Source organism: Phoca vitulina, unplaced genomic scaffold, assembly GCF_004348235.1.
Source record: "Phoca vitulina isolate PV1807 unplaced genomic scaffold, GSC_HSeal_1.0 scaffold8, whole genome shotgun sequence".
In the NCBI taxonomy this organism is placed as follows: Eukaryota; Metazoa; Chordata; class Mammalia; order Carnivora; family Phocidae; genus Phoca; species Phoca vitulina.
Window position 1 is genome coordinate 47000983 of NW_022589711.1, and position 27365 is coordinate 47028347.

At 36.3% G+C, this 27365-nt stretch overlaps 1 protein-coding gene across 4 annotated transcripts in view; it reads right to left on the bottom strand.

The window, feature by feature from the left end:
- The window catches only part of ZNF148 (zinc finger protein 148), a 127844-nt gene that overhangs the window by 88744 nt on the left and 11735 nt on the right, over window positions 1-27365 (bottom strand). For 2 of the 4 annotated variants that reach the window (XM_032406745.1, XM_032406747.1), the window contains exon 2: window positions 1108-1243. The gene's annotated coding sequence lies outside the window, so the exon portion shown is untranslated. Of the gene's footprint in view, window positions 1-1107; window positions 1244-25001; window positions 25027-27074; window positions 27131-27365 lie in introns of those variants that run through there. The other 2 variants (XM_032406746.1, XM_032406748.1) reach the window with 2 other exon arrangements.

Below are 27365 nucleotides of genomic sequence, written 5' to 3' on the forward strand. Positions count from 1 at the left end.
ATGACTAGTTACAAAACTTGAACTGTCTCAGAATGCAAATAAGCACAATTTCCAAAGTATGTCCCAGGCCAAGAGTTAATGTCTTAGATAATAAAAATTGTATTTTAATGCTAATCCAAACTACTTAATGGAAAGTAAATCTGACACAAACCCTAATATAACAAACAACAAATTCCCCCTTCTCCCCCCACCAATCTGTTCTCTCCTTCTTGCCTAATAATAAAATATTAAGTGAGACACATGGCTACCTAGGTAAGACTCATTTCCCAGCCTCCTTTACAGCTGATTGTGGTCATGTGACAATGTTATAACCACTGGAATATAAGTAGAAATGATATACATAACTCCTCTTAAAGGGAAGGAAAATGTCCTTCCTTCTTCCTGTTGACAGACATAATGGTAACCATCTGGGACCACAAGGGAGAAGCCACCTGTTAAGAATAGCAGAGCAAAACAAAGACGTCCAGAGTATGATGATTCTAGAGCCTCTATAAAATCTCAAGACTGTTTACATGGACTTTTCAAATAATGTATTTCTACCTTTAAAGCCTCTGTCACCGTGGCCACGTCTATATTTTAACGAATATCTCTAATATAAATGATTAGGCAAACATACAGTACATACAAAGTACAGTAACTAGTACGTTTTTTTCATATTTTATAAATTATATGCCAAACACCATTAAATTTGATTAACAGGTTTAACTAGTTTTCCCACATATGAAAACAGTTTCCATAGAAATTCTGAAAAATGTAACATGGGTTTGTATGTGTTAATGATAAGTGGGTGAAAAATACAATACCCTGCTGAAAAAAGGGTTAAAAGAGAAAAACATCTTCCCACTTAAATTTCACTTAAGATTACATAATAAGCTACCCATATTTTTCTGTGCTAAACTTAAAATATAAAATATTATTACTCCTCAGTTTTCTCTTAACACTGTTTTCTCAAGAAAAAAGATTAAAATCCTAAGTTCCTAACAGATATAAACATCAAAACATAAACTATAATACAAAAATCAACATGAAATTCTATCACCCAAAAATGGTTTCATATTTGAAAATATTACTTTATTCATAATTATGAAAAACAAGTGTTGACGTTACCTGAGACTAAGGTAAAAATGAAGACTTCAAGGAAGGGAATGCTGTAGAGTTGAAAAAGAAATCATGGTTGAGTTTCTACCTTTCGTAAGCTTCAGAGACCCTCAACACCACTTTAATCACTTATGCCATCCAAGTCCTACAAAAAAAAAAAAAGAAAAAGAAAAACACACAACAAAAACATTACTTATGAAGGGAAAAAATACTGTACAAATACAACATGGAAACTGGTATGAATAATGAAGTGATCATTCTTTGCAAATAAGAAGCTATGCCTGAATGACCAGTACAATGACTTGCTTTTAAGTCTGAAACCAGGAAGATAAAATAGTGGTAAGTAGTAACTATGAAATAACCTTGGCCTTATAAAAAATAATTTGCCTAGGGGCACCTGGGTCGCTCAGTGAGATAAGTGGCCAACTCTTGATTTCAGCTCAGGTCATGATCTCGGGGTCCTGGGATTGAGCCCTGCATCAGGCTCCACACTCAGCGAGGAATCTGCTTCTCTCTCCCTCTGCCCTTCCCCCCACTCATGCACACACCCATGCTCTCTTGCTCTCTAAATTAATCTTTAAAAAAAATTTTTTTAAAGAATAATTTGACTAAATCTGGAGTCTACAGCTTTAGAGATATGTGATGCTGAGGGAAATTCAGAGGGTTACAGACCTAAAAAGCTAGAAAAGAGAAAGCGAAGATTAAGAAACCACTTACTACTATTCATATCTGCTTTGCAAAGTCTATGAAGTGAAGAGGGAAGCAAACACAATACCAGGCCTTACAAATAACAAACAGAACTAGTCATGTACAGAATATGTATTTATTTACAATAAAAACAATTTCAGTTGTAAAAATCCCATTAAATACTTAGATATAGAATCTCAATCAGTCAGGTCACCTTTGACAGGAAAAGCTGACAATGAGTATAATCAACCATGAATCACAGGAAGACGGTATACCATATCCAAAAAACAAAAATAAAAATGAAGAACATAAGCTATACACAACAAATCTAACAGTATTTCTGAGCATAGTTAACAAACTCAAGAGTTTATGGAATTTCCTACCATAAGTCATTAAAAATATTAGATCCCTAGGGCACCTGGGTGGCTCAGTGGGTTAAGCATCCGACTCTTGATTTCAGCTCAGGACATGATCTCAGGGTCATGGTATCAAGCCCCATGTTGGGCTCCATGCTTAGAGCAGAGTCTGCTTGTCCCTGTCCCTCTGCTCCTCTCCCCACCTATGCTCTCTCTTACTCTCCCCCTCTCTCAAATAAAGGCCTAGTTTGCAACAATAAATTACAAGATTACAAAAAAATGAAAAATGTGATCTAAATATTAACAGAAAATAGCAGTCACTACAGTTTCCAGAGTATGCCCAGATGTTGGTTTAAGCAAACAAGATTTCAAAACATCTATTTCTGATATGTGAAAAGAACACATATTTTAAATTTTTTTAATTATGAAAATAATCAACAAATAACAGATTCTCAATAAATGTACAGAAATTACATAAAAGAACCACATTGGAAACTCTGAAGTTGAACAGTAACTAAAACAAAATATTTACTAGCAGGGCTCAATGACAGATTCAAAATGGCAGAAAATCAATGACCCTGAAGACTATCTACTGAAATTATCCAATCTAAAGAATAGAGAGGGGTGCCTGGGTGGCTCAGTCGTTAAGCGTGTGCCTTCAGCTCGGGTCATGATCCCAGGGTCCTGGGATCGAGCACCGCATCAGGCTCCCTGCTCAGCAGGAAGCCTGCTTCTCCCTCTCCCACTCCCCCTGCATGTGTTCCCTCTCTCTCGTTGTCTCTCTGTCAAATAAATAAAATCTTAAAAAGAGAGAGAAAATAAGTTGAAGAAAATTGAACAGAGCCTTGGAGACCAATTTATTAACACTTCCGGAGTCCCAGAAGGAGAGGACAGAAAGGACAGGGAAAAAAATTTTTTTAATAAAATACCAGCCAAAACTTCCCATATTTTAGTAAAAAGGAATCAAATCTACAGGCCTTAGGAACTCAATGAATCTCAAGTAGGATAAATACAAAAAGGCCCACACTTAGACACATCATAGTCAAACTGGTGAAAGCAAACACAAAGAGAAAATAATGCAAGCACAAAGAGAAAAATCACTCAGCATGTGCAGGGACCCAACATGATTAACAGCTGACTTTCAGTCAGAAATAATAGAGGCCAGAAGACAGTGGAATGACATTCAAAGTGCTGAAAGAAAAAAGCTGTCAACCAAGAAGACAACAGAATTATCCCCCAATAATAAAGGCATAATAAAGAGTCTCAGACAAAAAAGGCTTAGAGACGTTTTTGCTAGCAAACCTGCCTAACAAGAAATACTAAAGGAAATCCATCAGGCTTTCAGCTTTTAGGAAAAGACAACAGATTCAAATACACAGGAAAAAAAGAAGAGCACTAGAAATAGAAAATATGTGAGTTAAACTAAAGGACTCTATATATTTTTCTCATTTCTTCTCTCAACATCTTTAAAAAACATAAGAATGAAGGCGACTTGGGTGGCTCAGTCTTTAAATGTCTGCCTTTGGCTCAGGTCATGATCCCAGGGTCCTGGGATCAAGCCTGCATCGGGCTCCCTGCTCAGCGGGAAGCCTGCTTCTCCCTCTCCCACTCCCCCTGCTTGTGTTCCCTCTCTTGCTGTCTCTCTCTCTGCCAAATAAATAAATAAAATTTTAAAAAAAAATAAATAAAAAATAAAAAACATAAATGCAGCTAAAATAGTACTTAGAAAGAAGTTTGTAACTTTATATATTTGGGAAAAAAATTCTCAAATCAATAACATAGGCCTCCACTTAATAAAACAGAAAAAGAACAAACTAAACCCTAAAGTAAGCAGACAAAAGGGAATAATAAAGATCAGAGCAGAAGTTAATGAACTACAAAACAGAAAATTAGAGAAAAACCTGGTTCTTTTAAAACTGACAAACTTTTAGGCAAACTAAGAACAAAGAGAAAAAAGACAAATTACCAAAAAATAGGTATGAAAAAGGGGATGGTAACACTGACCCCACAAAAATTAAGAGTTCTACAACTGAAACTAATACAAGTTATATGTTAATTACACCTTAAAAAAAAATTTAAGAATTATAAAGGAAGAAACATCCTAACAAATTTATGCCAACAAATTACACAACTTTTATAAAATGGACAAATTCCTAAAAAGACATGTATTATCAAAACTGACTAAAGAGGAAATAGAAAAATCTGAATATAACAAATAAACAAACTGAATTAGTATTTTTTAATTTCCCACAAAGAAAAGAACAGGCCTAAATGGCTTCACTGATGAATTCCATCAAGAATTTAAAGAATACCAATCCTTCACAAACTCCTTCACAAAACAAGAGGAAGACAGTACATTCAGCAACTCAATCCATGAAGCCAGAGTTACTCTTATACCAAAGTCAAAGACATCACATGAAACTACTCAGCAATGTCTACAATTATAAAATTGTAAGGATACAAAAATCCTTACAAAATATTAGCAAACTGAATCTAGCAACATTTAAAAAGGTCTATACACCATGATTAAGTAGGATACATCCCATGGATGCAAAGGTGGTTTAACATCTGAAAATCAAATAAGGCAATACACTATATTATGAGACTACAGGACAAAAACCACATGGTTGTCTCAAGAGACACAGAAAAAAAGCATCTGAAAAAATTCAACACCTATTCACAATAAAAACTCTCAACAAGCTGGAAGAAAACTAATAAGCGAGTTCAGCAAGGTCACAAGAAATAAGTTCAGCAAGATCATAAAATATTAAATCAATAAACAAAAATCAATTTTATTTTTATAGTGAAATGACGTCTTTGTATTATGACTTCCTACCAAAAATTTGAACTGATTCAAATTTTCTTTCTTATCCCTCAGTAGAATTTCAAAATTTTCTTCAAGTAGCCTGTCCCCAGGCATTTTATATTTTGTTATTCTGAATGTATACTTTTTCTTACATAATATTAGTCCTAATGCCTATTGTTTGTATAAAAAAATTATTTGTGTATATTAATTTTATAACCAGTTCCTTTACTGAATTCTCTTAATACTATCAGTATACAAAGAGGCAAGCAGATGAACTGAACAGAAATTATTTCAGACACATGCCCTTCAAAAACATGGAAATTCCACATATGATAAATGTGGCATTTCAAATAGGTAGAAAAGAAATGCAACATTCAATAATTGGAATGGGGACAACCAGTTAGCCAGCCAGAAAAAAAAGTAAAGCTAGAGCTCTACATCTACTGTTTATACCAAATATATTCAACATACATCAAGATTTTAAGCAATTTAAACCATAAAAAGTAATAGAAAACCTGTATAACTCTTTTTCAAGTACCATAGTTCACTGAATCTAAAACTACCAATCTTAAGATACATGGCTATTTTATGGGTTACTAAGAAAGAAAATAATAATGTCAAACTATGACAAACCAGTGATTCATGTAATTCAAGATGTGACAACAGAGAGAAAAGAGTCTTATAACCAATGTCGAAGAGCTTTTAAACTTTACACAGAAACCCCCCCATCCCCAGCTATAAAGGAAAAGATCACTAAATTCAATCATAAAAAATTAAAACTTCTATAAAGGCAAAAACAAAATCAAAGGAGAAGGAAAAAAAATCAGTGAAAATAATCTGCCTAACAAATGGCTAGGGGCTCAGTACATGACCAAAGAGATCACTGAAAATATACATATGGCCAATAATAGTGGAAAAATGCTCAAGCTCACTCATAATGAAATTTTGGAAAGCAATACTAAACAACAAAATGCTGAAAAATATTAAGAAGTTTGACATTAGCTCATGTTGTCACAGAGACAGAGATTCCCATTTTCCTAGACTACCGATACTGGGATAATCTTTTAGTTAGGCAATATATCTACCTAATTATTAAATGTACACACTCCTAGGCCCAACAATTTTTCCCTTACGAATTTATCCTGCAGATTTTATTTTGTTTTGTTTTTTTGAGAGAGAGATCATGCACGCACAGGAATTGGGGGGGAAGGGCAGAGTGAGAGGGAGAGAATCTTAAGCAGACTTTACATGTGGAGCCGATGTAGGGTTCGATCTCATGACCCTGAGATCATGACCTGAGCCAGAATCTACAGTCAGATGCTTAACTGACTGACCCACCCACGCGCCCCTTATACTGCAGATATATTTAAAAATATATGCAAAGACATGCCCAAGATTATTCACCATATTACCACTTATTATAGCAAAAAAACCTAAAAACCTAAATATCCATAAATAAGTTAGTAGTTAATATAATTATGGTATATCCAAATACTGGAATACTACACAGAATGAAATGAGAAGGAATGATATGCAAAAATATAGAAGTTAACAACAAAAAAGACATGTTGCTAAGTAATATGTATGGTGTGATCTCATTTGTGTAAAGAATATGTAAATACAGGTATACATATGTCTGCATATATATAGAAAATGTCTGACAGGATACACACATACGCACAAATGTTAACCATGAATAGGAAAGGGGAGAGCCTTTTTTTTTAAACCTTTTAACATTCTCTCCTGCCTAGTGCGTATCCTCTTGCAATAAACCTGGATAAGGAATGAGAAATGCTGAACATGACAATTACCAGAAAATATGGAAAAAGAAGGAAATCTTAAAATATGGCCACTATATTATTTTCACATCCTCATTTTTAAGGAATTCTCAAAATAAAATTTATGAAAAACTTTAGAATTTTTATGATCATTAACAACTGACATCAGAATATGTGCCATTAACAGATATGTAAATACCCTGAAAACTGTTAAATATTTAACTTTCTTTCACTTGTTTGAAGGATAAAAGCATAGACCTAACATATGTACTAACATAAGCCAAAAAGAAAGGAATCATCTATCTTCCTAAAATAAGGGAACTGGGGCCTAAAAGAGACATGCAAGTAATCTAGTTAAGTGAGAAAAGATCTACATCCTATAAAACTAGTAACATTAACTCTTTCAATGTAGGTATTCATTATCTCTATAGAGCAATACCATATATATATATATGGATATGTATAATTCATGCTTATATGTTAGTGGGCATAAAAGGAAAAGAGATCATCCAACAGATAAAAAGTACTATCCAACGGTTGTGGTCAGTGCATCAGTGCAGTTCATACACAAGTGCATGGGCATCTATCACAGGTAAAAATTAAAGACTGAGTAAAACAGTGTTGGATTACCTCTATAAAATATGTCAGGCAAATGTCCATCCTATCAGATTACTTGGCTCAATTTCCAAGCTCCCAATTCCTCCCCTCTATCTTATAAAAGTACAAAAATACAGCTTATCCCCCAAAAGAACCAGGATTAGACATGTTCTTAAAGTCAAGTAAAATAGTGATATCCAAATATGCCAAATCTAACAATATTCTCTCCATGGTAGATACTGTTGGATTAAATAAAATTAGTAATAAATGATATCCCAAGGAAATGAGGAGACACTAACTGGACTTTTTCTAATTTAATTTCTAGTTGAGGATTAAGATTTCTTTAAAATCTGGGCAATAACCCAGAATTACCTTCTTTAAAATCTGGGCAATAACCCAGAATCATCTTAAATAACTTAAAGAAAGTAGGGGTGGGTTGGTGGCTCAATCAGTTAAGCGTCTGACTCTTGATTTTGACTCAGGTCATGATCTCGGGGTCGTGCGACTGAGCCTTTCGTTGGGCTCTGCACTCATCGGGGAGTCTGCTTGAGATTCTCTCTCTCTCTCTCCCTCTCCCTTTGCCCCTCCCCCCACTTGTGCATGCTCTTTCTTTAAAATAAACAAGTAAAATCTTTAAAAAATAAAAAACAAGAAAATAAACACAAAATGTGTTTCATTAAAATCTTATGTTGCTACTCTACATTATTCAGAGTATGATTTCCTGATGAAACCCCAAAGTAACATTTCCCTCAGCTCAAAAGTCTAACTACATTAATATAGTTTTTAAAAACATAAAAACATTAAGCATTTAAAAATTTCAAGGCAAAGGTATTTAATAATACTAGAACAGACTATATATATTTTTAAATGTTATGCTGTAATAAACCTTTTAACAGAGACTAATATAGAAAGTTAATATCCTGCACTGATATTGCATTGATATTGGACACATACAATTTCTTTTATGTAACTGTAGTATTTTTTTCTGGCATATGAAATGGAGGTAATGAAGACTGAAAGCTGAAATTTTATTAGAAACAAAGAATAAGCCAAATATAATTTTTTATTCAGAAATAATAAAGCATTTTATATAGCAGCCCTAACACATTTTTAGGGTTCAATAAATATGCAAATCAATAAAAGCTATAAATGAAAAGCAAAACAATTAAATAACTTTAAATCTTTAGAAAATAACCAATATATTAATTCAAAGTTGTATTTACATAATTTTATCTAGGGATCACAAACACTACAGCATTTTCTAGTCCCTCAGCCAGTCAGCTTTGTTGCTAAAATAGTTACAAACTAAAAACTCTATTTTAAAAATTTTATGTCTACTAAGCTCTTAATTGCCTGCCTCAAAGTTTTGTTTCCAAGAATTCAGAAGAGCATATATGCCACCTTCTCAATTATGTAAAACAATTTTTGAATATGTATTTGCCATAAAACTATACTATTGTGGTAGACATTATTAAAAACAAGTAGAGCAACACTGTATTTGCACTATACTGCTATTCACTTATCTATGTTCTTCATTCACTATGTTCAACTTTTAGAATTTCTAAAGCTATATTGTAAAGTTAAACAGAAAAAGCACAGCAAAGTCTATACACAGGAAATAAAAATGTCTTCAAATTATATATTTTAGGAGTCTTACAAAGTTGATTGGGTATATTTACTTCACAATCAAGACATTATTACATATGCCATCACAGAATATGATAAAATCTACAGACTGGACAAATGTTTTCGAAATGTTAATATTCTGTTGAAAACATTTTCACAAAAAGCCTACTCATCTTCTTGCATCACTTCTTATTGAAAGCCCTAAATTAAGGCTCTCATACATCAAAGAACATTAACTAGACATGTTAAAGGAGAATGAAACAAAAAAAACCAGTAAAGCAAGAAGGAAAAGGAAACATGACCACCCCCCCACACACACACACCCGCATGCTTAAAATAATATAACCTCAAGGTCTAAATCTGCAAACAGAAATTTTGGAATATCATTCCCATCACAACCTTTCCTCTACCATGGAAACACAATTCCCTCTAACTCACCTGCCACAAAGTCTCTGTCTCTGGAACCCTAAATTCATTTAGCATCATCTACCAATTCACTTCTCCTTCCAAGTCTCTATCCTTCCTCCTTCTCTCCCACTCCTCTCCCCCAACAATGAGAAGAAAAGAACCTACCAAGCTGGAAGCTAAGACCCTGTAAGTACAAAAAGAGAGGTATAAAGTTACTTGGACAACCACCCAAAGGTCAGTTATGATTTTCCTCTTTTCCTGCTTCACTCCCTCACATCAGGAGTTAGTGAATATTCCTTCTTAGCAATTCCTCTGACTTAAGATTTTGCTGGCTAAATATTCCCTCATTATACCACTTGTGCAGATATAAACAGTGAAATTAAGACTAAAAATATGTTTTAAGGCAGGAGTATTATGCTTTGCTGTCAATAAAGATACTTCTCTTTAACCAAAGACAGCAGATGTTAATAGAGCCATACTACACTGTAAATATGGACTTCTAATTTACCTCACACTTATTTAATAACTGTGATTTTCTACCATTACCAATTTTAATAACTATGGCACAGAAAGAAAATAAATGAAATATTTTGCAGGGACCATTAGCTATTGTCCTTCCATTATTCAGTTTTGAAAGACTGGCAAAATTCATACACATACACACACACACACACACACCCCAGCAGGTGGGTTGATTCACTAAGCCAACATTTTTGTCAGTAACTAAGTCAACATTCTGATCACCTGATATGCATGTACGACATGCTACCTAAGATTCCTAAGACATGCATAAAATATCATGGCCTCTGCCCACAGGAGTTCATAATTTAGCAAAGATGGTAAGTACACACATAACAAATAATGTTTGTAATAATAACATAATGTGATAAGGGCTATAACTGAAGTTGAAGCAATTTATTATAGAAAAAAGTCAAAGCAGAGAGGAATCACAGGCTGCTGGGTAGCTCAGTCAACGGTTAAGCATTCAATTCTTGATTTCGGTTCAGGTCGTAATCTCAGGGTGGTGGGATCAAGCCCAATATTGGTCTCCACACTCAGCAGAGTCTGCTTGGATCTCTCTCTCTTCATCTCACTCTGCCCCTCCCACCACTCATGCTCTCTAAATAAGTAAATAAATAAAATATTAAAAATCTTTTTAAAAAAGCAGAGAGCAATCAATTCTTCCTTTGCTACTAAATGAAAAAGAAGTAATCTTTTAATGTTGATTCCACATTTAAAAATGCAATGAATATATGGTTCAGACTTTGCTCAGTAGTGTTCCTAGGACTTTGCAGTTATTAACTCACTTAATCCAAACAACAAACTTATGAGATTGGTACTATTATTACTCACATTTTATGAGAGAAAACTGAAGGGTTAAATAACTTACCAAAGGTTGTAAAACTAGTAAGTGGCAGAACCAAAGTCCCTATAATGGTCTGCGAGGCCCTCCACAATCTGTTGTGCTATGCTCTCCTCACCACCATCACCACCACCATTCAGACCTCATCTTCTATACTCTCCCCATTGCTCACTCCACATAAGCCTCACTAGCCAGACCTCCTTATCTCCCTAGATCTTCCAGCATGCTACTGCCTTCAGGCCTATTGTACTGGCTGTTCTAGGCCTGGTACACTTCCTCCCAAAGATAAGCCTAAGTAAATCCTTTACCTACTTCAAGTCTTCGCTCAATCATCATCTTATTTAAAAGGCTTTTTTCCTGCCATGCAATTTAAAATACATACACTCACCCAATCCCCCTTTAATCTGTTACACATTTTGCATAGTAGGACCACCTCTCAACATACTATGTAATCTCTTTGTTTATGATGTTTAAGGTTTTTCTAACTCCCAACTATAAACTCCACAAGGGCAGAAATTTTGTTTTGTTCAATGATGTATCTTAAGTGCCTAAAACAGTGCCTTGCCCATTGTAGATATTTAGTATTTTTTAAATGATTATATAAAGCTTAACTCTAACAGAGAAATCAAACTCCAGAAGCTTAACCACCACACAACACTATCTCAATTACAGAATCACAGATAACAAAACTAAAGCATCTAGAAAAGTCACATTAACCTAATGAAACAGCAGAACCTGATATCAAACCAGCCTAGTGAGGTTTTTGGCAACATTACCCTTCAGCTTGGGAAATTTCCCTAAAAAGGCTTGAAGGCCTTAACAATAAAGAGATTCAACCTACTGATGAATTTACTATAAGCTTTATGAAACATTGTATCAAATAGAAAAAATAATTCTTAGCAATGTAAAAAACCGTTTAATCCTATCTAATTTCTAGTCTTTGTTGAGTTCTAATAAGGAATTTCAGAAGTACTGTGTTAGAAAAGCTACAAAAGCTGCATGCACTTTACAGCAGATCAGAAGAAACTAATTTTTTCAAATATTTCACATGCTCCATGTTTAGTTCTACGAACCTAGGCAACTTCTACCTCAAGTATTTTCAAAGTATATCTGTATGTTGTTTGCTTGGTGTATTTCAGCCTACCAAATTGTTTCAACTGTCATCTTTGCCTAGAAAAGATTGCAAAAGATGAGGTTTTATGAATTAATGATCAAAATCCAGATAAGAAACCCCCACAAAAATTGTCAATATGAATTTCTAAGACAATAAAAATATAAGAAAATCTAATCAAAACTTAGCTGTTTTATAAGTATTACATTATATCATGCACCTTAATGTTACTTCCAAATACAACCATTCTAGGAAAGCTAATTGAGAAAAACCATAGTTCTTGGTTAATTATCTCTTTTAAAACCTCATTTTTAGTTTCACTGATGTGTATGCTTACAAAATTTCAACTACTGATGCTTCCATAAGCACTACCAAAAAAGGCTACTACCTCTTGCCCTTTAAATGTAATCAAGAAAAGCACAAAGCAATAAAATATATAATAGTACATATGGTTTAAGAATCTGAAACAAAAAATGCTTTAGCATCTTTTAAAATCCTTTAGTATCTTTTAACTAGATCACATTTTAAGGTTAGTCAAGATCTAGTATTACATTAGTTTTTACTTTTGTGATTTAATGATGCTTTCTAAATGTTTGGGGGTGAGGGGACTTGTTCCAGGCAAAAGATTTCTATGAATATGGTTAGAATTTCTACACAGTAACAAAGCACAGACATAGGTGTTCTTTAATTTACACCAGCTGTGTTAAAAATTAAAGTTATTAGAACTCTATGTGAATGACGGTCTAACAGTATATTTTTCATGACCAGATCTTTCCCAAGCAGGAATGACAGCCCAACAAATTCAAACCAACCACCCCAGAAATTACTCTGCCCAGGTCTTTCTAGAACCATTTTCCATTTCTACTCTCAATAAACATCAGGCCAAAATCTTATAAACTTTGCAATTAATGTAGCTAATCCACTTAGTTGAAAATGAAAATCCTACAAAGGAGTAATCAAATTCTTAAAAGAAAACTGACCAAAGTGAGTGAAATAAAACCACGAACTGAAAATTTTCACCTGCCCTTGACCTTTTCAAATCACCTAAACAACAAACGTTTGTCGAACAAGAAACCAACTGTCCACCACAAGCATTTTTATAAACTCCTTAGACTCTAAACTGCTAAAGAGATTGAACCTTTCAACCTAAATTACCTGTTGAGGAGAGACACCTCCCAAAAACTATGACAAACTATCAAGCAACTATGTAATCCTTCCCCAAATTTACTAATAGAAATTCATTTTTAAAATTGGTAAGCCACTCTTGGTTGGTTAAGCATCCAACTCTTGGTTTTGGCTCTGGTCGTGATCTCAGGGTGGTGATCTCAGGATCCTGAGATTCAGCCCTGCGTCAGGTTCCATGCTGGGCGTGGAGCCCGCTTGGGATTCTCTCCCCCCACCTTTGCCCCTCCGCTGCCCGCGCATGTGCACATGCATTCTCTCTCTCTCTCTTAGAAAAGATTAGTAAGCCAATAAACTCAAGGGAAAGCTGCTTTACTTTTACTTGTACATAAATTTTTACTGAATACACATTAATTTGTAAATTAGTATTTTATGATGATCAAGATCATGCAAATTTTCAAATAATCTCCTCAAAGATGATACAAGCATACTCTGATAAAGTACTTCGTGGTATACAACCTGCTTTCACTTGTCACATTGCACCTGACCCCCTATAATTACCTAGGCAGGTATTATTGTTTATCTCTGAGGTTCAAGGGGTTAAGTATGCAAGTCCTTCCCAAGTTAAAAATATATTTAACGCTACTCTTAACAATGTCCTGGGAGTCAAAAAAATTATATATATATGTACATATATAATATTTGAAGTATATCAATGAACATAAAATTTTAAATTAAAATATTATCTATGATAGTTACCATGTAAATAGAGAAAATTAAATTCACCTAATTTAACACAAAAATTATCCCACTCTAATAACTAAGGAAACCCTAAAAAATTACAATACCCATTTAAAAATTAGTTTATTTACATTGATTTTTTAAAGTGTCAATTCTTTGTGAACAAAAACATAATGTTAAAATATTATTAAAGGTCAAAGATAAGAAGAAACTGGAATTATTACTTCTCATATGAAATATCATTAACAACTCTCATTTAAAAACATACAAATGGTCCACAAAAAGCCAGTTCATCTTTTGACAATTTTCATCTTATTCAATACTACAATCATTCTTATCTCTTCTGTTTAGAATGCATGCCCAGAGTTACACTAGACACCAGCACAATGTAGAGGTATGCCCACACATAAAACAAATGGTTTTTAATCTGATTAGGAAACTGAGATTTGCCATCAGAGTCATTCAGAGAATACCCCAAAAAGTGTCTGCAAAGGAGCCTAGTGAACATAACTGCAGTAACTATATTAAGTTTGAACAATTCATGAAGTATGTTTGTGAGACTGTTTTTCTAAACAGGAAAAGTCAAATTAGCAAGTGAACTCATCATTTAGAAACACAAGCTTTTACTAATGTAGAATGGGCGTTTTCTTATTTGGGCCAATTTATTCTCAATTAAAAAACTAGGAACTATAAAGGCAGGACAAGACATTTTATCTGCTCTTTTCAATCTATGAATTAGAAACAGTTTAAATTGGCTGCATAATGCAAGATTTTCAGTATTGTTTTGAAAAATATTAATATTAAAATACTATAATGTACTTAAACATCTTCAGTGCAAATAATTTATTAAACAAACACATCTCTGAAGAAAATACTCAGAATTTATAACCTCATTTTAATTAACTACATAACAAAATTCTGTTTATGTGACAGATGCCCAGTAAAATAGCATGTATCTATTCCCTGGCACCCTCTTAAACTGGTTAGGACTGACTTCCCAAAAACTTAGGTGTCTGATATTCTGATTTATAACCGAAGCAAGCATTTATATAGTGCTTAAAACTTCACAAAACACATATCCATATACCATTATTTTTAAAGTTGATATAACCTGACTGGAGATCATGCAGGTTCACAAAATAAGGAATTTAAACTCCCTGTCTAGTCAAGATGGCGCAGATCTGTTTTTCCCTGCTCCTCCTCACTAAGCACAATTATAAACCATGGAAATAATATAAGAGACAACCAGAGGAAAACTCTGAAAATGGTAAGAAGGCAGTGAACCACTTTGGGACCAGAAGACAAGAAACAAAAGAGCAGCAGGGTGCTTTTAGTCCCCACACCCAACAGAAAAAAGCAACCCAGACTGGCATTTCCCGACCACCAACTTAGCAACAGAAGGCAGACCAGACAGTCACATTCTTCCCCCCAAATTAAAGTGGAGTCCCTCTACAGTATAAGGGGGAAATCCAACTGGAAGCCCAGCCAACAACAAAGACCAGGGGAAGAAATTTTTCCTTACCCACCTGGCCTGAGACTGTTTTCCACCTAGAGATACAGAGACAAGTAGGCAAAGCTGAGGAACCCAACCAGAGCAAGCAGCTCAGTTTGGGCCAAGCCTCTCCTCCCTCATTCAAAGACAGGGGGACAGGGAAGAATGGGGAGGCATGGGATGAACAGCAGGAGGATCCTACCACAATCCTCTCCTCCCATCTAGAGATACCCAGAAGCCCAGCATGGGGAAAACCCTTTTGCTCCCTCAGACAGCACCAGCAAGGACTTAATGGGAGCCCAGCAGCATCAGATAAATTAAGGTGACCACAAAGGCTCTGAAAATTAAACTGCCAATGGAAACACAGCCTACAAAAGTGAGCCAAAATCTGTATGTTAAACCTAAATAGGGTCTGTCTGCTAAAATAAAAATATCAATAGGGGGCCCAGAGCCTCCTAACAGATAAAAAAGAAAAGACTCAAGAAGTCACAAATTGAGTGAGAAAAGATCATCAACTAAGGCCAATGCAGAGATGAAATCAGACACTGGAATTATTTGACAAAGATTTTTAAAAACCATAATAAAAATGTTTCAGCAATCAATTATAAATTTTCCCAAAACAAGTGAGAAAATGGAAAATCTCAGCAAAGACACAGAATTTATATAAAAAAAAGAAGCAAAAGAAAATTATAGCGCTAAAAAAATACAACAACAGAAAAATTTGAACTCACTGGATAAATGCAATACAAACATAGAGATGATAGGAAAGAGAATCATTGAACTTGAGGACAGAAAAACAGAACTCACCCTATATGAACAACAGAAAAAAAATTACGTCCTGGGCAACAATAGGCCGATAACAAAAGGTCCAACATTCGTATCACTGGAGTCACAGAAAGAAAGGAGAGGTGCTGAAAGAGTATTTGAAGAAATGATGGCTTAAAACTGATCAAATGTGGCAAATACAAACTTACAGATCCAAAAAACTGAGCAAACCCAAGACAGGATAAACACAATGAAATTTACACCAAGATACAGCACAATTAAATGTTCAAAATTAAAAACAAAAAACTGGGAAGGCAGCACACAGAAACAACATACTACTTATAATGGAACAACAATTCAAATGACACCAGATCTCTCATCTGAAATCAGAGAGGCCAAGAAAAGTGGCAACAGTATTTTTTGAATACTAGAAAAATAAAGAACTGCCAACCAAGAATTCTATATCCAGTGAAACTATTCTTCAGGAATTATTAAACATCCATTTAACAATCCATTTAAACTGCTACAACATATACTACAGAATGGGTGGCTTATACTCAAAAGAAATTTATTTCTCACAGTTCTGGAGGCTAGAAGTCCAAAATCAGGATGTCGGTATGATTGGGTGAGGGCTCTCTTCCAGGTAACAGACTTCTCTTTGTAGCCTCACAGGACAGAAAAGGGCAAGGGAGCTCCTCTCTGGCTTCTCTTATAACAGCACCAATTCATTCATGAGGGCCCCTCCCTCATGACCTCATCACCTCCCAAAGGCCCCAACTCCCAATAGGATTTCAGCATATGAATTTTAGGGAAATACATTCAGACCACAGAAGGAACAAAGGGGCCATTTTTAAAAAGCATTCCCAAAAGAAGAAAAACTAAAAGACTGTGTCACCAACAGCCATACTTATAAAGACTGGCTGACAAAAACGTTCCAAACAACAGGAAAAAAAGAAATATAGGTATACACAACAGATTTTCTTTTCCATCATTAGTTTTATAAATCATATTTGATGACTGAAATAAAAATGGCAACACCATTTCACACCCAAGACAATTATGTTTAAAAGTTGAGAAGGTGGGGCGCATAGGTGGTAGGTGGCTCAGCCGGTTAAGCATCCACCTTCAGCTCAGGTCATGTTCCTGGGGTCCTGGGATCAAGCCCCACGTTGGGCTCCCTGCTCGGTGAGGAGCCTGCTGCTCCCCGCTCTGCCCCCACCCCTCTCTCAAATAAAGAAATAAAATCTTTAAAAAAAATTTTTTTTAAATAAAAGTTGAGAAGGTGAAGGGTAAAATAGAAGTGAAGTTTACACACTTCAGTTGAAGTTGTAAAATATCGGTACCAGCAGACTATTATAAATCACATATGCATATTGTAAAATAACTACAACAACCACTGCAAAAACTACACCAAGACAGACTCAAAAACATTATAAATAGATCTTCTGCACATTATAAAAGATGGGATCCTAAAGACTGTTCCAGTAATCTGCAGGAAGGCAAGAAAAGAGAAGTAAAATCCAAAAACCAGAGAAAACAAGCCAAAAAAACAAAACAGCAGACATGAATGGTGACATATCAGTAATTACCTTATATGCAGATAGCCTAAATAATCAAAAGACAGACTGGCAGAGCAGATTTTTTTAAATGGCCCAACTGTATGTTGCAAACAAGAAATATGATAACATATGTTGAAAATAAAGGAATGAAAAAGCTATAACAATATCCTTTAGAAAAGCACAGTGGCTATATTAATAACACAATCAACCAACAGAATCTAACTGATACACAGTTGATCCCTGAACAACCCCCTCATACAGTCAAAACTCCATGTATAACTTGACACCCCCAAATCTTCACTACTAAAGCCTACTTGTTGATCAGAAGCCTTACCGATAATATAAACAATCCATCAACACACATTTTATATATTACATGTATTATATACTGCATTCTTACATAAAATTAGATAAAAGAAAATGTTAGAGAAAATCATAAGGAAAACACATTTACAGTACTGTACTGTAAAAAATCCACATATAAGTGGACAAGCGCGATTCAAACATGGTTCAAGTGTCAACTATATATAGAATACTCCACCCAATGACAGCAGAATACCCATGGAACTTTCACCAAGACCATATCCTGAGCCACAAAACAGACCTCAACAAATTTAAAAGAATTAAAATAATACAGAGTGCATTCTGTGACCATAATGGACCTAAACTAGAAAATAGTAACAGAATGACAACAGGAAAACCCTGTAACACAATGGGGGGTGGTGGGGGGGAGAAACACTTCTAAAAAGTCCATAGGTCAAAGAGGAAATCTCAAAGAAAAAATTAACATACAGATACATAAAAATGAATGAAAATAAAAACACATGTCAAAATTTGTGAGATGCAGCTAAAGCAGTAGTTAGAAGGAAATTTATAGCACTAAATGCTTACATTAGAAATGAAGAAAGATCTCAAATCAATAACCTAATTACCTATCACAAGACACATAAAAAAAGAAAAAAGAAAAACAAACCCAAAGCAAGCAGTAGGAAGGAAATAATAAAGGAATAGAAATGAATGCAACTGAAACAGGAAAATGGAGAAAATCAATGAAGCAAAATTTTTAAGTCTCTAATATGACTAACCAATAGAAACAGAGAAGACACAAATCACCAAGATAAGGATTTTAAAAAGGTTATCACTGGACCACTTGGGTGGTTCAGTCAGTTGAACCTCCAACTCTTGGTTTCAGCTCAGGTCATGATCTCGGGTCATGGAACTGGGATCGGCCCCACGCTGGGTGCAGAGCCTGCTTAAGAGTCTCTCTCTCCCTCACTCTGGCCCTCCCACTGTGCACACATGCATTTTTTCACACTTTTTCACTCTCTCTAAAAAAAAAAAAGAAAGAAAGAAATGCAAAATTGGATTAACATCTGAAAATCAAGTAATATAAATAATACACCCTATCAACAGAATGGAGGACAAAAATCTTTATTTTTTTTGTAGATCATCTCAGCAGAGGAAGAAAAACATGTGACAAAATCCAACCCCTTAGCAATAAAAACTCCCAAAACATTAGGAATAGAAGAAAATTTCCTCAACCTGATAAAGGCCATATACAAAAAAATCTAACATTATACTTAATGGTGAAATACTGAATGCTTTCCCCCTACAACCAGAAACAAGACAAAGCTGTCCACTCTTGTTTGTTTTTTTTTTTAAGATTTTATTTATTTATCAGAGAGAGAGAGCACAAGCAGGGGCTGCAGCAAGCAGAGCAGGCAGACTGAGAAGCAGGCTCCCCGCTGAGCAAGGAGCACAATGCAGGACTCAATCCCAGGATCCTGGGATCATGACCTGAGCGAAGGAAGACGCTTAACTGACTGAGCCACCCAGGTGCCCCTACTCTCGCTTCTTTGATTCAACACTGTACTAGACATTCTAACAAGGAAAATTAGGCAAGAAAATTAAATAAAAAGCATTTACAATGGAAAGGAAGCAATAAACTGCACCTCTATTTATAGATGACATGATCTTATATACATAAAACCCTAAAGAATATACTAAAAACCTACAGTTACATTAATCAAGACAGTGTGGTACTGACAGAGGGACAGACACATAGATCAATGCAAGAGAGAACCCAAAACTAGACCAACATAAATATGCCCAACAGATAATATAATTCCATGGAAGAAAGGTAGTCTTTTCAACAAACAGTGCTAGAACAAATGGGCATCCAAAGGCAAAAAAAGTCTGACCTAAACCTCACAACTTTATATAACAACTCAAAATGGATCATGAATTTAATGTAAACATAAAATTACAGAGCTTTAGACGAAAACACAGGAGACATCCTTCAGGACCTAAAGAAAAGGGTTCCTAGGCTTGGAACCAAAAACATGATCCACAAAAGAAACCAGACTTCGGGATGCCTGGGTGGATCACAGTTGGTTAAGCATCTGCCTTCGGCTCAGGTCATGGTCCCAGGGTCCTGGGATCGAGCCCCACATCGGGCTCCGGACTCCTTGCTCAGCGGGGAGCCTGCTTCTCCCTCTGTCTGCGGCTCCCCCTGCTTGTGCATGCACGTGTGCACCCACTCTCTGTCAAATAAATAAATAAAATCTTAAAAAAAAAAAAGAAAAAAGAAACCAGACTTCATCAAAATTAAAAACATTTCCCCTGTGAAGGAACTTGTGAAGAAGATGAAAAGATAAGCTACACACTGAGAAAATGTTTGCAAACCATGTATCTGACAAAGTCTTATATCTAGAATATATAAAGAACTCTCAAAATGTAACAGTAAATAAATACATATATTCTGATTAGAAAATGAGAAAAAGGCATGAACAGACAGCAAGAAAGTACATATGAAGATGTTCAATATCATTAGCCATTAGGGAAATGCAAATTAAAGCTACAATAAGGTATCACTGTTTAGCTATTAGAATAGCTAAAATAAAAAATAGTAACAACAAATGTTGCTGAACAGGCAGAACAAGTAGATCTCTCACACACGGCTGATGAGAACGTAATATGGAACAGCCACTCTGGAAAAACAGTTTGGAGTGCTCTTATAAAACTAAACTTGCCCTTGCCATACAACCTAAAAAGCTCACTCTTGGGCATTTATCTCTGTACATAACTGTATACAAAATCCTGTACATGAATGTTCATAATAATCACTTTATTTCTTAATAACAAAATGGTGAATACACTCAAAGTCCTTCAACACATGAGTTTTGATTCAACGAAGTATGTATTAATATATCATTCTTGAAATGACAAAACTACAGAGATGGAAAATAAGACTGTGATGAGACGGAGGGCTTTTGGGGTGGGATGCAAATATAAAGGAGTACCAAGAGGGGTTTTCTTTGTGGTGAGGGAACAATTCTGTATCTTCACTGTGGTGGTAGTTATATGAACTAATATATGGGAGAAAACTACAAAGAACCATACACACACACAAATGAATTCAGGTTAAACAAATGGTACAAAGTGAATAAATCTGGCAGTTAAGAGTAATGTACCAATGTCAATTTCCTGGTTTTGATGTCTTACTAGAGCTTTATAAAATTTGTCACCACTGGGGGAAGCTGGGTAAAGGATACACAGGACTGTACTAATTTTGCAACTTCCTGTGAGTCTATAATATTTCAAAATAAAGTTTTTTAACAAATAATATGAAAGGAGAGAAACAGGGTACAGGTATAGATGAAACAAGAATGGCCATTAATTGCTGATTGTTGAAGCTAGATCGTAGTTATATGGAGATTCATAATACCATTCAATTTTTTATTTAATTTTTTCCATAATAAAAAGTTAATAAGGGGCGCCTGGGTGGCTCAGTCAGTTAAGCGTCTGCCTTCAGCTCAGGTCATGATCCCAGGGTCCTGGGATTGAACCCCTGCATTGGGCTCCATGCTCGGCAGGGAGCCTGCTTCTCTCTCTGCCTGCAGCTCCTCCTGCTTGTGCACTCTCTGTCAAATAAATAAATAAAATCTTTAAAAAGTTAATGAAAATATAAGAAGGCCATATATCAAAATATTAACAGCAGCTTCTCCAGTTGATTTTTTTCTTTTCATTAACATGGATTTTAAATTTTTTTCTATAAATTTTTTATTTGAAAGTTTTTAAAGAAATCTTTGCTCATACAATCCTGTCTTCTTTTGTTTTACTCACTTAAAAAAAGTAATACTGGGGCGCCTGAGTGGCTCAGTCGTTAACCGTCTACCTTCGGCTCAGGTCATGATCCCAGGGTCCTGGGATCGAGCCCCGCATCGGGCTCCCTGCTCAGCGGGAAGCCTGCTTCTCCCTCTCCCACTCCCTCTGCTTGTGTTCCCTCTTTTGCTGTGTCTCTCTCTGTCAAATAAATAAATAAAATCTTTTTAAAAAAATAAGTAAAAAATAAAAAAAGTAATACTATGGAAAAAAATTTTAAACATAAAAAGAACCCCATTGATACTTCTTCCTCTGACAATATACTGCTTAATTTGAAAATATTTCATCTAAATACCCATTTTTTATTTCACTCAATTAATTTCGCCTGAAAGTTCCAATATCATTTTCTACAATTAAACCAAAAGGATCTTGCTAGAATAGATTTACAATTAGCACAATAACTCACCCTTACGGTGATCAATCTTCACACAATTCATGACACCCAAAGATGTTTTAACAATTCCAGTTGGGTCTGCATTTGCAATGTTGCCTAATGTATCATAATTAACTTAGAATTGTTTTGTTTTAAAATTGTATGTGGTCTTTTTAAATTTTCAAACACTTTTTTAAAAAGCAGGTGCTGGGGCGCCTGGGTGGCTCAGTCGTTTAGCATCTGCCTTCGGCTCAGGACATGGTCCCAGGGTCCTGGGATCGAGCCCCACATCTGGCTCCTTGCTCAGCGGGAGCCTGCTTCTCCCTCTGCCTGCTGCTCCCCCTGCTTGTGCTCTCTCTCTCTCTCCCTCTCTCTCATGCTGACAAATAAATAAATAAAATCTTTAAAACAAAAAAAAAAGCAGATGCTGCCAAATTTACAACAGTTACAAAACCATGCTGATGAATTCAACAAACACATGGGAATCTGAAAACGTAACAATAATTCATTAAATACTGAGATTTTCACCATGCAATTATTTTTTAATTCAGTTATTTAAATGTATTTGTATACCAAGCAAAAATGACCAATACTGTTTCCCTCAGTACTAAAATTAATTTTAATTAAGTAAATTATAATAGAAACAAGAGACCTGAGCTCTGCATTATCTGTGAGAACTTGGGTAAGTCACAATCTCTCTGAAACTCCATTTCCTAATCTACATACTAAAAGAGTTAAACTTGTTAATCTTGCAGCTCCAAAATCCTATGTACTGATGATCTAAAATACACTTCATAACTTTTGACCCATGATCATTCTAATGACAACTCTGGAAAAAGATTCATAACAATGTGATAGATATTTCAATCACATTATAAATAACTTTTATAGATTTAAATTATTTGGGAGAATGTTATTCTCAATATTATGAGGTCGGGGTTTCTCAACATCAACATTACTGACATTTTGCACTGGATAATTCTTTGTTGTAGGGTTATCATGTGCACTGTAGGATGTTTAGCATCTACCCACTAGATACCAACAGAATCCCCCAGCATGGCAACCAAAAATGTCTCCAGACATTGCCAAAATCACCCCTGGTGGTGAACTATTATATTAAAATAAAAATGTCCAGGTTCTTTGGAGATGGGAAGGAGGAAGAAACTGTTTTTGTTTTTGTGATAGGAGGAAAGGCATAAGAAAGGTTAAGAAATGAACAAAAAAGTTCAACTGCAAATCATATACTATGAAAAGGTACTCTTTTCTAAAAGGCCTACCAAAACACATGTTAACCAAATATTGTTGTATGTAGCTAAGTAGTAATAGTAATGAGAATAACAGCAGAGAAAGCTGAGGAGAAAATCCACAGGTATTCCATCTGTACCTCTTTAAGCATTTTCAATAAAAAGAGCCAAAAGTTTTTAAATCAGAGATTAATGAAGTTAACATAATTCCTATTCTCCCTAGCATTTGTGAGAAGGCTAAACATTCTCAAGTTATCTGCTATTCTCTAGCCACAGAGAATACCCACATGAAAAACACAATTACAATAAGCATCTATTTTAATCTAGTGTAAATGTGCTACAAATGCCACGAAAAGTTAATACTGAGGAATACCCTAAAGTCCCTTTTGTATTCAAAGAAAGGCCAAAGACCATGTGGAGAAACTACATTTAAAGTTGCAACAGAAAATTAAACGTTCACACATTCACTTTTTGGCTGTTTAATACTCACTACAAACTCAACTCAGCCATATTTTCCACCAAACAGAAAAATACCCAGTTTCCTTAGTCTATTCTTGGATAGGTCACCAGACTGGGAATAAGAGACCCAGAGTCTACTCCCAGTTGCAAAACAGACTGGTAATCTCAAGCAAATTATTCACTCAGGTTAAGGTTCTACACCCGTATCATGCTGACAATACTGAAAATCTGCCCAGAAACAAGCACGAGAAACCCAGGACTTCCTCCTGCACCCAAAGGACAACTGCAAACGTATTTTTAGATATATTAAATCTAAAAATCTGAATAGGATTTTATTTATAGCAACATTTAACATAGTTGAAATTTCAAAACTGCGTGGTGCCTTTACCACTGCCCCTTTAAATTAGTAAGAAATGCTTTTTTTAAATCACGCCATGCCCAATTTTGCAAAACTCTATATGCAAACTAAACAATCATAATTATGTAAAAAAAAAAAAAAAAAGCTGTTTTTAATTCAAGCTCTTGGGAAGGGCTTTAACTTCTGCATTTCCTAACTCTATCTAGCTGTTAGTCTAGTACACAAGAAGTTCTTTCCTGACACCGTAAAAAGTGCTCCACAACGTCTGGAGAGCAAAAGTTTGCCCCATAGCCTAATTACGGAGAGGCCTTAGGACAGTTCTTACCACTAAGCATGCAGGTTTTACTAGCGCAACCAATATACGGATCCTGGCGTACATTTTTTGCTCTTGATACCACGTAAAAAACTATTTGTCTAGTATACCAAATTACCCGTCTGACCTTATGGCACACCATAAGACGGTAAATAAACCCCGGTTCAACAGAACATTTGAAAAAAGCAGGATTAGGAGGGAAGGGGGGGATTGTCAATTAACATTCGGCAGTCCCCGCTGACAGGCAGACACTTGTTGGCCGCCGACAAGCCACTCACAAAGTTTGCCATCTCGCTGGGAGCAGGGGCCCTGCCTGCGCGGCGGGCCCCGACCCGGAAGACGGCTGTTGGGAGGCCCCGCCACCCGCCGAGGCACCCCAGCAGGCAAAGCCCCGGCTTCTCGGCGCTCCTCCGCCGCCTCCCTGCACAAGGGCGCACTCACGCACGCGCGCGCACACTCACACACGTACACACACAACAAAAGGAAGCCGTGCGAGCCGCGTGCGGAGGTCCGCTGGGGGCGCTCGGGAAAGCCCCTCCTCCCGGCCGCCGCTGCACGGCCCGCGCGGCCTGCTCACTTACTGGAGCGCCCTCGGAGAGGCCCGGGTGCGCGAAGCGCCGCGCCGAACGCCCGCCCGACTGTGCTCGGCCGCGCTCGCGGGGGGCGGCGACGGCGGCGGCTCTGGGCCCACCACCGCGCAGCCCCGCGCCGCTGCTCCGCCCACCGCCCAGCGGCGCGCCGGCAAAAGCCCGCCCGTGCGGCCGTCTGAGCCGGCCCCCGGCTCGCGACTGCCCCGGCTTCTCAAGAAATGTAACTCTTATACTGAATTATCCCCACCCCTACAAACCAAGGCACGTTTAAGCCCCCTCCCCTTACTGAACCACTAATCAAAAGTAGAACCCAACACAACACTCCTCACGATAAAAAATTTTTCAGTAACCTCTTCCTTAACCCTTCCGCTTACTCTGATTCTCCACACCTTAACTTACTCGTTTTAGTTTTCCCTTACCTTCCTGTTTTTACCCTAAGAGCTGTATTTCCCCCAAAAAATAATCTTCCCTAAACCATCTCTCCAATTTTACTCTTGAAATTTACTTTTCTAGTATAACAAGCTTCCTTATAAATTCCTTCCATTAACATCTCCCACTTACCTATTCAAAACCTCTCCACAATTAACTTATAATTTGTATCAACTCCCACCAAATCAACTCACAACCTTCTAAAACTGCATTTTGTGTGTTCCCTCATTCCCTCCAAACTAAGGCTCTCCAACTTAACACACAAATTGGCCTCAAACTGCCCTCAAATTTTGTGAACCAATTCCAGAAAGGCCACCACAGTCACTGAAAAAATCCATTTCCCAAGCATAATCCCAGTAACTTGACAATGACCTTTCCAAACATTCTCTACCAATTCACTGGAATCACTCTTAAGACTACCAAGACCATTTCCCTAAAGACTCTAATTATAGAACCTAATCAAATTAACACATTAAGTCTATCATTAATATCTACACATGCAGGTGTGCATATGTTGACAAATGCACATATATAGGACCCTACAAAACATCAAGTTGTGTATTTCATTCTAATCCCCTGGGTACTGGCTCTTCTCAAATTTAAAAGGAAAACTCCTTGATGCCAACCAAGATTTTCAGGCATCCAACCCCTACCTTGTGAAGTCACTTATCTGTTAAATTAATATAATTACCATTAAAACATTCTCTCACCATTTCCACTACAATCATGCCCAACAGCTTCCTTTACATCCATGGTTCATCTAACCCACACAACCCACTCAAATAGGCCATGCTATGTCAGTGGCAGGTCCTGGAAACAACTCTAGACCAAATCAGGCAGGTTACAGCAAAGATGTGAGATGGGCAAAGTGACCTCCCTTGTCCCTCTTAGGCTTTTCAAAGCTTTGGGTCTCCACAGGTCCTTCATTATTAAATTTCGTGACTGACTACATGTAGACTAAATGTAGAAGGGGGGGGGGGAAGTGACGAATGACCTGGGGCTAGATTCTGGAATAAAGCTGCACTTGGGTGGAACACCAATAATATGTATTTTGTGTCTTGTCATATTTTTCTCACTGCCACTAAATATGCTCTCTGTAACATGGATAACATCAAAAACAGGGAGGATCAGGAAGTATTCTTTCTTCAGAGGGTGAAAGCATGAGTTAATCATGTAAGGAATATAATGCAAATACAAAGGATTTGAAGAACACAGCATTTGGCCAGTATTGGTTTAAAATATCAGCTGCCGGGACCACAGCAAGGCACTGATGGAGAATCTCAAAAACCAGAGTCAGGTAAGCACTGAGAGTCAAGCCTTTGATAGTACAAGGGGTAAGTTGACAGACAACAAAGACTGACAAAAATGAACACTTCTGCACAACTGGACAAGCAAAAGTTTGAGAGCAAAGACAAAGCGAAAGAATAAAGGGCCTGGTCTAGATCTTAAATATCATCAATGGAAAATGATGAAGGTTTCAAGCACTGAGATTTAAAAAAAAATCAAAATGAAACAAATAGTTTAACTATATTTTGTTTTTGGAATTGGCAATACAGCTCCTTTAGACATGTTCAATAAATGATAACTACAAACAAGACAGGAAAGCATATTTAGAACTGTGCATCTGGGACTTACCTCTATATAGGTAATAAGTGAAATGAGAAAACACAGCAACCAGCCTCCTAAGAACACTAAGAAATATATGAGATAAAAGTCATTATAGATAAAAAAGAAAAGAAAAAACTACAGAGGCCATTTTAGATTCCTTAGGACATCCCCTTCCTACCACCCATCCCATTCTTCCCACTTTTTACCTGAACCTCTTTATGTATACAAATTATCACCACACAGTTCTTTTTCTTTACGTATACAAATTATCACCACACACTGATGTGGTTTTGAGGAACTCATGTAGAGGTCAAAAGA